General features: G+C 41.6%; 1 pseudogene; it reads right to left on the bottom strand.

Moving 5' to 3' along the window:
• Positions 5,086 to 5,551, bottom strand: Rpl30-ps10 (ribosomal protein L30, pseudogene 10; annotated as a pseudogene).

Genomic DNA, 19,483 nt, shown 5'->3' with positions numbered 1-19,483 from the left:
ATCTTCCTTCACAGGACAAGGAAGACTTGTAATGGAGTGTCATCCTTGGCCACTGACAGCAGGACAATGATGGTATCCCACAGTAAAACATTTTTGTGTGTAAACATCACTTAAGTTTGCACAGCAGTTGTTAAAACATAGTGTCCTGACAGATGTCAGTCCACCAACCTGGAAATGTTTTATGGTAATCATTTCCTACAGTCCTTAAAGCTTTAAAAAGAGGACATTCAAATACTCCTCTAGAATTCTGTACCTGGAAGGGCGTTTCTACATCACCCAATTCAAGCTTTTCTTTTTCCAGATAAAGCCAAGGCATCCTCAATGGGAGTAGGCATGAGGAGGATGCTATCTTCCCTGGACTGGGACCTGGCACATGCCAGGAACCTACTAGAGCAGTGGTTCTGCAGTCCGTCAATACAATTCATTATGTTGTGGTGACCCCCAACCATAAAATTATTTTTATTGTTACTCCATAAATGTAATTTTGCTACTATTATGAATCATAATGTAAATATCTATGTTTTCCGATGGTCTTATGGAACCCCTATGAAAGGGTCCTTTGAACCTCCTAAAGAGGCCACTCCCCACAGATTAAGAATCATTGTATTAGAGGCTTCTGCTGCCTGCTTGACTGCCAAGAAAGGCCATGACAGAATATGATAGCAAAGTAGTCACCATCCAGGAAGTCAGTAGGGGCCATGTTAGAATCCTGAAAGGTTGAATATTTTTACATACATACATACATACATACATACATACATGCACATATACACACATGAGTTGAAAACAGTTATTGTGAACAGAGGAAGGCAAGAAATGGGGGGTCAAAGAGATGAAAAGAGCATCAGGTGGACAAGACTCCCTTGTGGCTTCCTGAAATATGACACAAGCAGAAGCAGCAGTGAAAGGCCCACTAGGCTAGGACTCTTTTGTGTGGGAAGTGAAAGCTTGAGGAAGATGATGCCAGGAACTGTGAAACAGCCTCCAGAGGTCTTCAACTTGGAGCAGACCCCCAAATAGAGCTTTTATAACTGACAAGTATAGGAGTTCCTTTTCTTTCACTGTAACCCAGTGTGGGGAGCGGGTGTGGCGGCAGTCCTAAAGGCGCCAGGGACTGCAGCTAAGTCATATGACTTGCACCTGACTTCCTCATATAAGACACAAACATCTTGAGTGCTGCGCAGGTGTACCAGGATACAGGTGAATCCAATTTGGTGGAGATTTGCCCCTGCTGCCCTGATTAGCTGAAGCTGCGTGCCTGGTGAGGTGGCGTGGCCTGCTGTGCGTGGATGGGAACTGAGAGTATATAAGAGTGAGAGGCCCGGGTTAGAGGGAGGATTATTATTCGAGAGAGGATTACTATTAGTGGGGGAGATATAAAAACAAGGGAGATATAAACAGGGGAGATATAAACAGGGGAGATATAAAAACAAGGGAGATATAAAAACAAGGGAGATATAAACAAGGGGGAGATATAAACAGGGGAGATATAAACAAGGGAGATATAAACAAGAAGAAACAGGACTGAATAAACGTGTGCAGAAAGATCCTGTAGCAGCGTCGTTCTTCCTGGCCTGTTGAGCGCGCGCAACAACCCAGTATCTCACAAGGAAGGAGCTTAAGGGGGGGGGGGGTAAAGGGTTTATTTGGCTCCTAGTCTAAAGAAATACAGTCCATTGTGGAGAGGAGGGCAGAGAGGCACACAGTTCCATGTAGCAGGAATGTGCAGCCATTTTCTTCTATGAAATATTTATAATAGCCAGATCCCAAATCAACAGCTCTCACGTCCCATTTTCTGCTTCATTACTCATCTTAGTCTGCTTTTATTTTAAAGATTTATTTATAATTACGTTTTTTGGGTATAGGTTTTTGTAGGTCTCTAAACATGCATGCAGTGACCAAGAAAGGCAGACATGGGTGTTGTATCTCCTTGAGCTATAGTTACAGGAAGTTGAGAGCCACTTAACACAGGTTCTGGGAATTGAACTCAGGTCCTCTGCCAGAGTAGTATCTGCTCTTAGATCGGAGCCATTTCTCCGTCTGATTGGAGTCCCTCAGTCTGATTTCTTTGAAGGTATCTCTCCTTGTCTGGTCCTCCTTTCCAGTGATCAGATAGTTAAGTTCAGACTGTCCCGTGCATATATTTGGCTTCTCTAGCCTCTGATATTATTATAGCAATGCAGGGAGCCCCTGTGGCCCTATCAAAGCCCCGAGGAAAGAGAGACTAAATAGTTCTATGGCTTTCTTTTCTTGTATAGTACTTCCTCCTTTACAGCACCCATAGAAAGCAATGAAGGAAAAGAAGGTAGGAATGACAAGGGAAAAATAGAGAGAATGTAAACACTTAAAAACACACAGGGCCTCCTAGCAGATGGGTGCTGCTGGACCAGCACACCATATTCCTCACATAAGCAGAATGTGTGCACTTCATGGCTCTGCTCCTTGATTTAGCCTTGCACTCATTTATTGAAAGCCTGTTGTGTGTAGAATGCTTTTTGTTTTGCTTTTTGATTGTAAACTCTAGTGGCCTGGTTGCAAAATACCTAACTGGAAGCCAATTCAAGAAGAAAGGATTCCTTCTGGCTCGCAGTTTGAGGGTTTATCAAGTCGGGAATGGCAATAGGGGGCTACTTGCTTGTGGGAAGCCGCCCTCACATTCGCCGTTGCAAGATGGCGCTGACATCCTGTGTTCTAAGTGGTAAACAAATAATCTGCACATGTGCCAAGGGTAGTTCTCCACTCCATGTGCTCTGCCTTCCCCATGACGACAACTCGGCCGATGGGCTGCAGCCAATCAGGGAGTAACACGTCCTAGGCGGAGGATAATTCTCCTTAAAAAGGGACGGGGTTTCGCCATGCTCTCTCTTGCTCTCTTGCTCTTGCTCTCTTGCGCTCTGGCTCCTAAAGATGTAAGCAATAAAGCTTTGCCGCAGAAGATTCCGGTTTGTTGCGTCTTTCCTGGCCGGTCGCGAACGCGTGTAAGACTTGCTCACATCTACATGGATCAGTCAGAAGAGAAAGATGATTAAGGACACTCACACTCCTTTCTCCCTTTTCTCTTTATATTTAGTCCTGCATTCCAGCTCATAAGATGATGTCACCACATCCAGTTGTCTCCCTTCCCCAGTTAAAAGATCCTAGCAACACTCTCTTGCACAGATCCAGAATTGTATTCCCAGATGACTCTAAATCCAGTCAAGGTGACCATGAAGAATAACCATGACAATGTGCATCAAGGTAGATTTTTGTGTGGATTCATCAACTAATAAAAAATCTTCGTCCATAATGGGTTTAAATTATACAAGGAGGAGGTGGACAATATTATTACCAACAAAGAAAATCTTCATAAGAGGTGAATATGATGTGGGAAATACAAAGCAGGTAAGGAGAGTTGGAATATGAAGGTGCTTTAAGTATGACTGTTAAAGGGAAAGCAGGCTTAACAGATTCCCCCACCCCACCCATGTTGACTGCATGAGTTTCAATTTGCAGCTTGGAGCTGGCCTGTCTTCAATCTTTGTGAAATCTGTCAAAGAATCCAAGGTTGAAGAGAGTCTGGTGGAACAGGAAGTCTTTTGAGAGAAAACTCTCAGATCCACTTATTGTAAAGTCATTTGCAACCCCAAAACCCATGTTCAGCTTTTTTTCAAACCCATTGTGAGGTTTTTTTCATTCTGGGATGGAGTCCCTACTCTTAGATTGCAGTTACCTATGATCAGGGACTGTCTTTAGAACATGAGAAATTCTAAAAGAATTATTAGGGAATGCAAATTCAAGTATTTATTCAATAATCATTTATTGAACATCTACTAAGTGGTATGCTTTGTGCTCAGTGCTTGGGAAAAAGCATGTTATTCCTTCATAGAGTTCATATGTCTAGTACTACCAACACTAGTCATAATACAACTTTCAGCATCAAATATTAATCTGTATTGTTATTGCTACTAACTTAACATTTATATCAAACTTTTGTTTATGTCTTGAGATATAATTTATTTAAAGAAAAATTCACCCTTTTAGGTGCACAATTCTATGCATTTTGCAAAATGTAAATAGCCATGTACCATCATCGTGAGAATGACTTCTTCAGCAGGGGAACATTTAGGCCATCCCGAGTGTAGTGAGAGAGGGATGAACTACTATAATATTTCCATATTACATTTTTGAGAAAATTACCTTTATTTTCCTTGTATAAGTATCTGGGGGGTCCAAGATTGCTAGGTAAAATGCTAAACGCATGTTTAATTCTACAAGAAATTATGAGAATTTAACATGAATACCATGTTTGTATTTTGGTCAGCAAAACACTATGATTCTAATTGCTCTACATAATTATTTGTTTATATTTTAGCTATCTAATGGATGTATGTGGGGATCTCAACACAGGTTTTAGTGGGATTTATAATTAAAATTTTTGATCCTCTTTTCCTGAAGTTATTTGCATTCATCTCTTCTCTTTGATGAGAGTCAATTCACATATTTTCTCTATTTTCTAATTAAACTTCTGCTCACTGGCCAGGTTAGTTTCTTAGAGTTATGGCAATGTAGTCATACAGATGCAGTGGCTTACAGCACAGCAGTTTAGTAATATATTCCTTCTTAGTTCTCAGAGGTAGAAGTTGCACTGCAGTTCTCTGGTGGGTCAATCCTGGAATCAATCATGTGGTCATGACTTGCTCCCATCTGGTGTTCCAAGAGAGAATGTAGTCCCTGTCTCTTTCAATATGTGATGGCTGCTGGTGTCTAGGGCTTTTGACTACTGCTGCTTTGTGGTCATAGTGCATTCTCCCGTCTGCAGGCAAACCTCTCTACCTCTCTCATTCAAATCCATGTGACTTCATTAAAGATCTAGATGATCTGGAATAATGTCTTCAGTTCAAGGCCTTCACATATAAGGCCACATGCACATTGTTCAGGGCTTAGGGCCTGAAGAGCTCAGGAGTTAGACTCAGGAGTAATATTCTACCTACCCTGATGGCTTCAAGAGAAATTCATAGATCTGGTTTAGTTTCTTAGCAGATACGTACTTCCTATCTGAGACTTACCATTTCATTTTCTTTTTTTTTATTTTTAATTTTTTTTCCCCAAAAGGAGCTCTGGCAAAGTTTTATTAAAGGAAAACTTTATTGTTTACTTCTCACCAGTCTGTTCTGGCATGCTTCTAATAATATCAGAATCACCTGGGTCAATGATAGCCAGTGTGCATACTCTGTAGTATTTTCCACACGCTGTGCCCAGTTCAATATTATTGCCACTGTAGTGATGGACCCCAGTTTTAGCCAACATGGCATAGTACTCTATTTCAGATTTCCTCAAAGCTGGACAGTTGTTGGCAAGGATAACCAACTTCGCTTTGCCTTGTCTGATCATCTTCAGAGTCTGTTTGTAGCCCAGCACGTACTTCCCACTTTTCATAACAAGTTGGAGCCTAGAGTTGATCGACTCCAGAGACTTTTTCATCTTCTTTGAGGCCACCATCTTCCTGCCTTAGGTGCGGGACAACCCCCAACCAACACCAGCCGCCAAGATGGCCGGGGAGCGAGAAAAAAAGAGGATTTTTAATTTTTTTATTACGTATTTTCCTCAATTACATTTCCAATGCTATCCCAAAAGTCTCCCACACCCCCCGCCACTCCCCTACCCACCCATTCCCATTTTTTGGCCCTGGCCTTCCCCTGTACTGGGGCATATAAAGTTTGTCTGTCCAATGGGCCTCTCTTTCCAGAGATGGCCGACTAGGCCATCTTTTGATACATATGCAGCTAGAGTCAAGAGCTCCGGGGTACTGGTTAGTTCAGAATGTTGTTCCACCTATAGGGTTGCAGATCCCTTTAGCTCCTTGGGTACTTTCTCTAGCTCCTCCATTGGGAGCCCTGTGATCCATCCAATAGCTGACTGTGAGCATCCACTTCTGTGTTTGCTAGGCCCCGGCATAGTCTCACAAGAGACAGCTGTATCTGGGTCCTTTCAGCAAAATCTTGCTAGTGTATGCAATGGTGTCAGCGTTTGGAAGCTGATTATGGGGTGGATCCCTGGATATGGCAGTCTCTAGATGGTCCATCCTTTCGTCACAGCTCTAAACTTTGTATCTGTAACTCCTTCCATGGGTGTTTTGTTCCCAATTCTAAGAAGGGGCACAGTGTCCACACTTTGGTCTTCATTCTTCTTGAGTTTCATTTTCTTAACTGTGTCTGTTTTGTTTTGTTTCGTTTCGTTTTTGAGATACAATCTTGTTATATATCTCACAATGGCTTCAGATTCACTCTCTTTCTGAATTAGTTTCCCAACTGCTGATACTATAGACATGAGCCACCATACTTGGCTCTGAACACTATTTCTTTACATTGCTGTTGCTATTGATGGTGATGTTTAATAAAGGGTCTCACTCTGTAGTCCTGTGTAGAATGGAACTTGATAGGTAGCACAGGCTAGCCTGAAATTTTATTTAATCCCCTTCTTCTGCCTCCTAAGCCCTAGAATTATAACATGCTCCACCATGGCTGGCCTTAACTGTGTTTCTTTCTTTCTTTCTTTCTTTTTCTAATTTCGTATTTTCCTCAATTACATTTCCAATGCTATCCCAAAAGTCTCACACACACACACCCCCGCCACTCCCCTACCCACCCATTCCCATTTTTTGGCCCTGGCGTTCCCCTGTACTGGAGCATATAAAGTTTGCCTGTCCAATGGGCCTCTCTTTCCAGTGATGGCCGACTAGGCCATCTTTTGATACATATGCAGCTAGAGTCAAGAGCTCTGGGGTACTGGTTAGTTCATAATGTTGCACCTACAGGGTTGCAGATCTCTTTAGCTAATTGGTTACTTTCTCTAGCTCCTCCATTGGGGGCCCTGTGATCCATCCAATAGTTGACTGTGAGCATCCACTTCTGTGTTTGTTAGACCCCTGCCTAGTCTCACAAGAGACAGCTATATCACGGTCCTTGCAACAAATGCTTGCTAGTGTATGCAATGGTGTCATCGTTTGGAGGCTAATTATGGGATGGGTCCCTGGATATGGCAGTCTCTTGATGGTCTGTCCTTTTGTCTCAGCTCCAAACTTTGTCTCTGTAACTCCTTCCATGGGTGATTGTTTCCAATTCTAAGAAGGGGCAAAGTGTCCACACTTTGGTCTTTGTTCTTCTTCAGTTTCATGTGTTTTGCAAATTGTACCTTATATCTCACTATACTAAGTTTCTGGGCTAATATCCACGTATCAGTGAGTACATATTATTTGAGTTCTTTTGTGATTGTATTACCTCACTCAGGATGATGCCCTCCAGATCCAACCATTCTACTATTTTGATGAGGTCCAATATTTTTCTTTTTTAATATTTTTATTAGGTATTTTCCTCATTTACATTTCCAAAGCTATCCCAAAAGTCCCCCATACCCTCCCCCACACTCCCCTACCCACCCACTCCCACTTTTTGGCCCTGGCATTCCCCTGTACTGGGGCATATAAAGTTTGCATGACCAATGGGCCTCTCTTTCCAGTGATGGCCCACTAGGCCATCTTTTGATACATATGCTGCTAGAGACAAGAGCTCCAGGGTACTGGTTAGTTCATATTGTTGTTCCACCTATAGGGTTGCAGATCCCTTTAGCTCCTTGGGTACTTTCTCTGGCTCCTCCATTGGGGGCCCTGTGATCCATCCAATAGCTGACTGTGAGCATCCACTTCTGTGTTTGCTAGGCCCCGGCATAGTCTCACAAGAGACAGCTATATCAGGGTCCTTTCAGCAAAATCTTGCTAGTGTATGCAATGGTGTCAGTGTGTGGAGGCTGATTATGGGATGGATCCCTGGATATGACAGTCTCTAGAGGTCCAATTTTTAAGTGTTATAAAATTTTCTACTTTGTCCTATCTGAACAAGCTTGGTATACGTTAAGGTCCCCATCTGCTCAAAAACCTTATTTTCTCTGTTCAATTACCTTTGTATCCTGTCAAAACCCAGCTTAATGTGTTGGTTTATTTCTGGTCTTCATTTTGTTCAACTCATGTATATATTAGTCATGTCACCTCCTCATCTGTCTTACTGTAGCATTATAGGAAGTATGAAAATGTGATTGCCTGAGTCATCCAGTTCTGGTTGCTTTGAAATATGGACACTTCTTCAAAATTTCACTTTTGCAATTTTGTTTTTCTTAATCCATGGAAGCATAATTGCCTCTGTATATTTTATATCTGTCTTATACCATTTAGTTTATAAAAATTCCTTGGAAGTTTTACATTAATAATCATGCTGTCTGTAAACACAGGGCACTTTGATTTTTGCATTCCAGCCTAAAGGTATTGCATCTTTTCTATCCCTGAATGCACTAAGATCCCAAGAATGAAGGTGAATAGCCCTATTGACTGGGGGAAGGGAGGGGAAGCATTCATTCCCAGTCTAGAATGTGGGTGTGGCTTGCTCTGATTAAACTGCATTTTACAGCCTGCAGGACCATCATGACTTTTACTGTATATTTCACTACCACTCACTCCTTTCCCCTCACCAACCTGCAAGTTCTTTTTCTTCCAGACTTGATAGGAGAGACAAATGAGACTTTCATTGCCAAAAGTTCTGAGTCTTTGATGTGAAAGGGAAAGCTTCACTGTCATTTAAATGACAGTCATTTAAATTTAAATTTAATTTAATTTTATCCACCTTTATGCATTCTACAGAGTTAACCAGCTAGAAGAAAGAGACCAAAAGGCCATGGTTATGGAATGTACCATGCATGTTGGCTTCTCGTTGCAATTTCTAGCTTCCTTCTCCTGTTTAATCATTTCTTTGGATGGCAGAGGATTTTTTCTCTTTTGTGTTTCTGCCATATTCAATTTCAACTTATCAAATTTCTCCATCTCAGCCACGTGGAGTTCGTCTGCCATGGTTGGAGAATGAGCAGGGCTGGGGACATGAACTAGAAGAGTTGGATCTGCTCAGTGGCCTCTTCCAGATGTCCTCTCTGAACTCGATCAAGCTTCTCTGAATGATTTTTCTACTCCATAAAACAATGATGTAAACTAGAGCATTGACATTGTTACAATGAGATTATCTTAGCACTCATTCAGATTTCTCGAGTGTTTTCATGCATACTTCATTTTGTTTTGGATTTTGGTTTTTAGAAATAATATTTAACTATGATATTCTGCCTGCCTAGTACTTGCTATTTAGCCTGCCTCTGCCTCTCATGTGCTAGGATTAAAGGTCTATACCACCACTTCCAGCCAATCAGATTAACAAGAAATTTATTTTTCAAATTGTTGTTACAAATTGCATCCCTAGGTATTTAGCTCCTATTAATTGTGTATAGCCTTCACTGAGTCCCATGAGCTCAGGCAGCGTTGGACCTGCTTCTCATCTAGACATCCTGATTTGTATTAGAGATATGGCTCCAACCGAATTGTTAAGTACCATTCCAAATATGGTGGGGTTTTTTTTATTAGAAATATATGAAGTTTGGAAGATCATGTTGTTAAGACTTTCATTCCCTATGCACAGTGTTTTTGTTTTTATTTATTTAATACTTTGTTTACTTTTAATAACAAAAATACACCAATATAGAAAGCCTGCTGATGTTATCACTTGTCAATCAGTAGTGTGTACAATCACAATATAAAAATCATAAAGCACCAGATAATTTGGTTATAAAACAGTAACAAGAGCAACAGGGGAAAAGATTGGGATAATCTCACCAGAAGAAGCAATACAGCAGCCAGGCATGGTGGTGCACACCAGTAATCTCAGCCCATGAGGGTGGGAGCAGGAGGATGAGAACTTCAAGGTCATGTTCAACAACAAACCTAATTTGAGGTAATTCTGGACTAAGTAAGATACTGTCTCAAAATAAAAGCAAGCAAAATGAATAATAAATAAAAAATGAATCATAAACAAAAAAGGTCAATGTTACTAGCAAACGCAAACATTCAAATATTTTAGTCTCATTTCTTCATAGTGTTCTGAGAGGAGGAAACACATCTGCTTCAGAAGAGAAGGATGTGAATGTGCATGCTCATAAGGATATTCTGCTTCTGACCCTTTATTCTAAGGAAGTCGGCGGGTTAGCACGCTACTTGCCTTAGCTGCAAAATGAGGGAAACAGTGCCTCCTGGTGTAGCCCCAAGGAGGCCATTCCCTGGGATGAGACTTCAGGGAAATTTCCAAAGGGCACCTGTACTTGGTGAGAGGTTGTTTCTTGTCCAGGCTAAAGTCCAGCACTCGGCAGTCTTTCTGAACCAATATGACACCTGGCTAACACCTCTGTTAAGAACCTATGTGGCAGTCCTGATACCATGGAAAGTCCTGAGCAAACCTGTCTATCACTACCCTCCAGAGTATTCATAATAGGGGAATTTTGAGGTGATTTATATGTGCAGAGTCTCCTTATGCATCTCAGGCCTAGGCTATCTCAAACTTGCTAGTGATCATCCTGCTTCAGTGTCCCAAATGCTGGGGGTACACACACAAGCCACCGTGTGTGACTTTTAATTCTTGCTTTAAAAACTTATTAAATGATATTAGGAAACCACCAGCATCAAGATTTTAAAAATCAAGATCCAAATTGGATGATTTTTTTAAAAGTTTCAGTATGTTTACAAATATATATATGTGTATATATATATATATATATACACACACACACACACACACACACACTGTTTTTGTTTTTGTTTTTGTTTTGTAAGAAACTAGTTCCCTGGATACAAGAAAATGGAAACAAATGTTTCTTAGGATATAAGGTATTGAGTGAAATTCAGTATAAAACAAGTATAGTCAGCAGGCAACAGAATCGACATTTTTAGTGGAATTTCTAGAATAAAACAGCTAGATTGAAATCCCATCAATTTGCTGTGTGACCTTGAGAAGATACCTAACTTCTCTGTGCTTCTGAATTCTTTATGAAATGAGCAGAATAGAGACCGTGCCCATCCCTGGGGCTATTCAGCATAGAATGCTAGGACAGAGCCAGCCTGTAGAAGGGGTCTGTCGGCTCTAGGGTGCACTATCCTTTTCCTGTCTCCCACCTGTGGTAATTTTTTTATTGGAAGCCCGTGAGAGTTCAGCTGTGGAGTCTTGTGGCTAGAGAGGCTAATTTAGCAGGTGAGGTGGTCTGCAGGCCCCATCCCTGAGTTCTAGGTCCTGCCGACAGCGGCAGGCTTTTGTCTCCTTGGCAGTAACAGCTGCAATTTTCTCATCTCTCCATCTCAGACATGAGGATAATGGGCTGGCTGCCCTCCCTCCTAGGGCCCCCGCAGTCGCTGTGAGGCTCAAATGAGATAATGGCAGAGACCTAATTGTGTGAAGCGCGGGTGATTAGTCTCTGAAAGGCCCACTGAATATGTTTGCATAAAACTCCTGCAATTTTGTACTCAAAGGGTATTCTTTTCCATATCATCTTTCTCCTCTCCCCCAGTAGTTAGTTATGTGGCTCCCAAGCCTGTAACACCCAGTCACAAGGATTCACAATTCTTTCCAGCAAGCAGGTATGGGTGCTGTCCCTCCATCTCTCTTTCAGTCTCATTTTTAGGACCAGAGATGTGTCTTGTTCATCTTTTATTTGCACCCTAACCTTCACATCCCTGAAGTCAGCCATGATAGAAGCCCTCCAAGTGATGTGTCTTATGCTCTTTCCATGCCACACTGTTCCTAGGTGGCCTTGATGAGGAACAGAGGGAAGATATATGGCAGTGCCTTGCATGAAGTGCTACCCCAAGGCATTGAACACCCACAGCAATAGGCATAGCAGGCCAGCAAGCCACCAGCCCAACTCTTTTTATTTATTAGGTATTTTCTTCGTTTACATTTCCAGTGCTATCCCAAAAGTCCCCCATACACTCCCCCCACCCACCCACCCACTCCCACTTCTTGGCCCTGGCGTTCCCCTGTACTGAGGCATATAAAGTTTGCAAGACCAATGGGCCTCTTTCCAATGATGGCCAACTAGGCCATCTTCTGCTACATATGCAGCTAGAGAACACCAGCCCAACTCTTTCTCACCACGAACCTTTTCTCTGGTTTGACTGACTCATTTGGTCCCTTGCATGACACAGTTGATTCTCTACAAAAATTCTCTAAAGACAGGTAGGTTTCTTAGAGGAGTGTTTTCTGCAGTAAAATCCTAGGACAGACAATATATATTCTTTTCTTAGGGGAATCTGTGATTTACCTTAGGCCTCATGTCTGGCCTGGTCCCTATGTAAGAAGAGGGGTTTGAGAATCATAAAACGGAAAGGAAAGCCATCCTCAGGAGCTAAGGGAGAGAAGTGAACCAAGACCTATGGGGCACCTGGAAGGGATATAAACTGCTTCTAGATTGTCCATATTCTTTTTTTAAATTGAATGTACAGTGCACATGTGTGCTTGTGTGCATGCATGCATGCATGCATGCATGAATGTGTGTGTTTAAGTGTGTGGTGTGTCACATACCTGTGGAAAAAGACAACTTTTATCTTCCCCTCCCACTAAAGAGTAAAAGGGCTCAAACACAGGTAGTCAGGCTTGGGAGAAAGCACCTTTACCCACTAAGCCATCTCTCCAGCTCAAGGCTATTCATTTTCTGAGTGTGGCCATGATAGGAAAACAGCCTGTCCTTAAACTATCACCAGACTTTTGCAGTCACCTGAAATGGCCTCAGCAATTTCCTAAGGTCTTAAGACTAACAATAGTGTGAGATTCCAACTTGACAGAAAGAAAACTCATAAAACGCTGCTGCTTTTATGGAACTTGGGGTCTCCAAGTTGGGCACCCTGAGTACCTGTTCATATAGCAAGCTCCACACTGTTTTGTTTTGGTTTGGTTTTTTTTGCAAACACTTGGAATGATTCCCATAAGCAAGGACTGTTCCAGAAACCTTACATCCCAGAGCTGCCTATTCAATACCAGTAATCCTGATATGCACAATGCAAGATCTGCCCTTTCCTGGCTAAAAAGATTCAGTGCAGAACTATGTTCAAAGCCTATGCAGGGCTTCAGTATTTGAATGACAATTGTAAAGTGGCCCATGTGTCAATGTTACACTTAGAAGGCCAGTAAGCCACAACTCTTTAAGGAACAATGTGTGACATCTCCAAGGTACAATCTGAGGGATACAGTTGGAAAATGTCAGACCAAACACTGGCTTTAAGATACCTAACTGTACACAAGGTGGTGTACTTCTGTCTGTTTGAGAAACCTGAACAAAAAGCAATGTCCCCACAGAAAATGTCCCCTGACTTAAATATGCTCAGGCTTTGCTTCTCACTTTTGCTTTTATGCTTATTATCTGAACTTTGCAAAGCTTATGTGTATGGATTTATGATGGAAAATAAGATTTTTGTCTTGGTAAGCAAAGAAGGAAAAGAGAGGAGAGGAGAAGAGAAGAGAGGGAAAGGGAGGAGAGGAAAAGGCAAGTTAAGGCTCAGGTTCACTGACTTCACTGGGGTCTGGGTCACTGGCTCCTTTACGCTTCTCTCCCCTGAGTCTCCTTACCTGGTCTGAAAAAAAGAAGGAAGGCTAACTGGACCATCTTAGGCAAGCTTCAGGCAGTTAGCATTAGCAAACAGGATGGATGAGTAGGGAAAGAGGGAATTGCCCTAAAGCTATGTCAAGCAGCTGGGGGAGAGTTCAGAAAGTCGAGCCTTGCATGACAGTGCATATCTTTATTCCCAGCAGAAAAAGACAGATCCCTGAGTTCCCGGTCAGCTTGGTCTTAAAAAAAATAAATAAATAAGGATAGCCAGGGTTACATAAAGAAACTGTATCTCGATAAAAAACAAAACAAACAAACAAAAAAGATAGTTCAGAATGTTGGAAAGTACATGTAAGTACATTCAACAAAGGAAGGACAGTAAAATCCAGAGGGCATCAATGAAAGGCAGAAAAGAATACTCAAGTAAGTGGAAAAATGTCAGGGTTTCTAGAACACAGACCAATCAATATGGCGAATGTATATATTCAATGAAGTTATTAAATCAGCTTATATTAAAACAGTGTTATCACTCCGGAAAGGCTGAGAACCCGATAGTTCCCTCAGTAGTCCCAGTAGTTCCACAGTAGATTTGTTAGACTGGAGAAGCCCCTGATGACATAGTTACTCAGTGAGGCTGGATTCCTCAGCAGTCTCACATCTCACACCAACAGCCTGGAATGTCTGGAAAGCCTCTGGCCCTTCATACTGGAGTAAGCCTGGAGACACTGGTTCTGCTATCAGCAACAGGATCAGCAACTGCCACAGAGTAAATCAACTTGGTAGCAAAGGGGAAAGACAAGCGAGCAAAAAGGGATAACCTTCCTTCTGCTGTGCCTGTTGAAAATCTGGGCTACTGTTCGAACGCATTGCTCACATTGGGATGGAGCTTCCTATATTAATAAGGTAACCATGACAGCTCTTCAGTTGAGGCACCCAGCTCAAGTGATCCTAGCTCATGACAAGTTGATATTAAGAAAAAAAAACCACCTTAATTCACCCCTTATCAACCTGACACACAAATACATCACTTTAAGCACCATAACCTTACACAGGCACAGATAAATAAACAGTAAATTTTAAAAGTTAGAAAAAATATATAACCTTGTCTCCTAAGTCTTATGCCTGCTTTTTATATAATATAAAATACAGCCCACTTCAAAAGGTCTCCAGAATCCTTAAAAATCTTGTCTGTACACTATTGCATATGCCAGCAAGATTTTGCTGAAAGGACCCTGATAGAGCTATCTTTTGTGAGGCTATGCCAGTGCCTGGCAAATACAGAAGTGGATGCTCACAGTCATCTATAAGATGGAACACTGGGTCCCCAATGGAGGAGCTAGAGAAAGTACCCAAGGAGCTAAAGGGGTCACAACATTTTTGTTATAGGTGGAACAACAATATGAACTAACCAGTACGCCCCAGAGCTTGTGTCTCTAGTTGCATATGTAGCAGAAGATGGCCTAGTCGGCCATCATTGGGAAGAGAGGCCCCTAGGTCTTGCAAACTTTATATGCCCCAGTACAGGAGAACGCCAGGGCCAGGAAGTGGGAGTGGGTGGGTTGGGGAGCAGGGCAAGGGGAGGGAATAGGGGACTTTCGGAAAGGAAACTAGGAAAAGGAATAGCATTTTAAATGTAAATGAAGAAAATATCTAATAAAAAATTTTAAAAAAATGCTGTCTGTAGATTGCATGAATTAGTATGTTACTAGAATTAGTGTCATGAGCCTGGGCCCTGAGGGTCCTAACAAGCCAGCTTCAGTCAGTGGCCTCCAATAGCCCAATTAAAAAGAGACCTGGAAAAAGTGGAAAAGGGATTTACTTTACTTATTCAGTGTGACGATGTCGGGAGCAGGAACAAAGAGGTACAACAACAACAATTTGTCTTAGGGTCCAGACTCAAGGTTGAAGTTTAAACAGAAAAAGAGGTATGCATGATTAAGTATTATGTATCATGGTCAAAGTGTGGTCCCTCAGGTCATCAACCCATCATTGTCTGAGCTCCAGTCTCTCCTGAAAAGTAGTCAAACAAGTTGTCAGAACTGTGTGAAATGTCTGTCTGGGGGACAAGTTCCTCCTCTGGCTGTCATCAGGCTCCTGGCCTTTTTCTTCTCCCAGACTGAGATTCATGGAGTAAATTCTAATTCCTTGGTGAACTATTGTCCAATAGTCTGATAAGTCAAAGAGAGGGGTGCAAGTATCTCTTTGTAGAATATCCTCATACACTTCCAAGCAGTTGCAAATATGGTTAAAATAGCCATACTACTCAGTACAACCTAGCAACTCAATTCAGTCCCTATGCAAACCTCAGCGGCACTGTTTACAGAAGCTGCTGAAAAGCATACCTTTAAAAATAGGCAGGTCTATATGAACTGACATGAAAAACATCCCTGACATATTGTTTAGTGAGAAAAGCAAGCCATGGAACAATGTATATAGTGTGATACTGTTTATATGAACGTATCTATAAATGTGTTTATATATGCACACAAGTCTGGAAATATCTATGCAAGCAGCTTGCAGCTGAGCTCTCTGGGGAAGAGAGTGATGAGAGAGAAAGCCTTTGGATACACACTCCTGTCTGGTTTGGATATTTTGTAATAAGCCTATATTACACTTGTAATTTGAAAACTCCGAGGAAGTAAATGAATAGAGGCCAAAGAAGAGCCAGGACAGATAATTCTATGTTGAAATGAAAAGAAAATATAAACTAAGAAAGAAAGAAATGTCACACCGCCACAGATAATGCAGGCTCCTCTGAGACAACCACTGTTGATGTTTTGTTGTGAAGCCTAATTTGTTTCTGGTCTGTGTAATAGCTACATAATTTTATCCACAAAAATGAATTCTATTGTACATATAATTTTCTTTTCTTGTGCTTTTCCTACCTAATAATATGGCACAAACATCTTCCCAAGTCTTATGCCTCCCATAATTTTAAAATGGTTATAGACTTATTTAGTTTTTTTTCTTTTCATGCATGTATTATAACACAAGGCTATTATGATTTGTAAAGCAGTTACATTTTTCATACATTATGTCCTTAGGCTGAATTCATAAAAGAGACATTGCTGTTCGGGGCTTAAGGCTTGTTTTCCTCGGTGACATTAGTCACCTTCCATCCACAATGGAGTAGCTGTTGCTCCTCCTCCAGCTGCATCAGAGAGGGCCTGTTCAATGCGCCCTAGAACTCTTGATGACTTAGTTCTACTCTGAAATTTTTGTTCTTTTGGTAGGTGAGAAAACTCTATGTGATTTTTAATTATCGTAACTTTGACTGTTCTTGAGGCTGAACATTTTGTGGTGATTCTCGGTAATCTGTCTTTTGATGAATTGCTTATTCGTGTATTTTCCAATTCTCCCACTGAGGTGTTTGTCTTTTCCGATTGATTCACAAATGTGCCTTGTGTATTAAAGACATTAATCCCCGTCTCTCCAGCGTGTGCTGATTTTCCAGGTTACTTGCTATGCTACTTTGGCTTTTAACTGTAGCTATGACTTTTTAATGCACAAGTTTTGAGAGCAGATTTTTTTTCCCTGTGGTGAAACATTTAGAATACTACCCCTCCTAGGAACTTAAAGAGTTATTTAGCCACACTGTCATCTAGTGGGACTCTGCATTCTTCGGTTCGTGTGAATATCATTTGTGTGTGCCATAACACTCACACTGATGGTTCCCCCCACCTGGATTCACTTGGAAGTATTATGTCATCTAATGGACAACTCTGTTTTGCCAAAGCTTACTCTCCTCATTCTACCGCTTGGTTAAGACTAGAGTTTTTTTTTTCATTTTTTATTGGGTATGTAGCTCATTTACATTTCCAATGCTATAACAAAAGTCCCCCATACCCACCCCCCACTCCCCTACCCACCCACTCCCCCTTTTTGGCCCTGGCGTTCCCCTGTACTGGGGCATATAAAGTTTGCCTGACCAATGGGCCTCTCTTTCCAGTGATGGCCGACTAGGTCATCTTTTGATACATATGCAGCTAGAGACAAGAGCTCCGGGTTACTGGTTAGTTCATATTGTTGTTCTACCTATAGGGTTGCAGATCCCTTTAGCTCCTTGGGTACTTTCTCTAGCTCCTCCATTGGGGGACCTGTGATCCATCCAATAGTTGACTGTGAGCATCCACTTCTGTGTTTGCTAGGCCCTGGCATAGTCTCACAAGAGACAGTTATATCTGGGTCCTTTCAGCAAAATCTTGCTAGTGTATGCAATGGGAAAAAAAAAAAGACTAGAGGTTTGGAGGTAGCTTTCTGAGTCACAGGGATCCTAAGTGTGTTTGTGGCTGGGGCAGGAATTCAATGCCAGACATCCAGATATCACTGATAAATCCTTAAGCCCATGTTCAGAGACAAAAATGAAATAAAATAAAATAAAATATAAATCTCTGTCGTGTGACTGGCAACCTCTGGGTGGCACTGCAGAGTAGTTCAGCGCTGCGCAGAAGGTAGAGACCTGGGAAGGAGGTTGGGGATCTCTGGGAGGTCCAAGTCTGGTCTTTAAGCAGTTATAGGGAACTAGAGTGATGGGATGCTGGAAGAGGCAACTGCTCCCCAGGGCTACATGCCCTATTTCGCCAGAGTTCTTGGCCCTGAACCACACTCTGAGGCTGCAGGTGCAAGGCCATCAAGACAGAGTCTAGGCTTTTCTTAAGTAACCCTAGCATAGGTGGGGCAGAATGGTACAGGGATTCCCGTAGGGGGAGAACACGAGGCAGAAACCATGGCTATAGTCTCCATGTCTGAGGATACTTGGTACACAGCATGAGAAATGCTTGTGAAATGAACTAGCAAGTTTTAAAACCTCTGGCAAATGTGAGAATGTAACACCATTATTTTGCTACAAATTCATCCAGATGACACTCAGGAAAGAGCATTTCCATGAGAACATTAGGGACCCTCCCAGGAGGAAATCAGTAACTGACTTCCATGTAACTGGCAATATAGGGTACATGCTAGAAGGAGTGGGGAGTGTATAGGCCCTAGGCTGAAAGCTGAAGGCTGCTGGATGTGCTGCTCAAATCTCAAGAGAGCACAGCTTCCTGCAGATCCTAGGAGGGACTATCCAAAGGAAAGATTGGAAACTGCTGTACACAGAGCACTTTGAGAATTCCCCCTGGCTGCAGGGAGCATGCAAAGGAGAGAAATAAGACCAGACCAAACACAGAAAGACAAAACCACATGCTTTTACTAATATGTGGATCCTAACTTCTATATGTATGCATATAAACATATATGACTGGGATTAGCCTAGAATTCTAAAAAGGAGATAGAGAATGGGTAAAAAACAGGTGACTAAAAGTGATGGGGGTGCAACAAAACTGCATGAGACTCAAGGGAAGAAAATAGACTGTGGAGACAGAGGCTATAAAGAGGAATCAGGGGTGACCAGGGCAAGTGGCTTGGACATCTCCCTTAAGCAAAAATTTCCATAAAGACATATACACTAGTAAAAATATCTCCTACTTAGTACACACACACACACACACACACCTGTTCTATAGAGAAGAATTTGGTAGTATCCAGTAAATTTTCATATTTATTTGCCTTTTGAGCCAACAGTATTTCCCACACTACCCTAAAGTATACAATCATATGTGCACAGGGTCTTCACTAATATCTGATATCTCTCAGTAGCAGTTTGGCTGATCACATAGATCACATACATCACATAGAGAAGGCTGTGACCCAAGAGGACAGGGAAACTTGATATTGTTATGCCACAATCTAAAGAAAGGTACAAAAAAGAATATAGAAAAGGTGATTTTATGCAAAGAAAGCAGGCTTGTTCTTGAAATATAATCATGAAAAAAGCCATAGAACAGTAACTAAATGTGATTGCCAATAAGCTAAAGCCAGAAAATAAGGGATGGAAAGAAGAGGCCAATATAGGAATCAAATCTCTAAATATTTTGTTGTGTACTTTTGAATTGAGAGCCATTTAATATTTCATAGAATTTTAAAACAAAATTAAATCAAAGAGAAAACATCAATCCCTTTAAATTGAAAGCAAATTCAGCTAAATAAACTTATCTGTCCATCAAGCTGA

Source organism: Mus musculus, chromosome X (genome assembly GCF_000001635.26).
Source record: "Mus musculus strain C57BL/6J chromosome X, GRCm38.p6 C57BL/6J".
Classification (NCBI taxonomy): Eukaryota; Metazoa; Chordata; class Mammalia; order Rodentia; family Muridae; genus Mus; species Mus musculus.
Note: the sequence above shows the minus strand (reverse complement) of the source record. Positions and strands in the feature narration are given on the sequence as shown.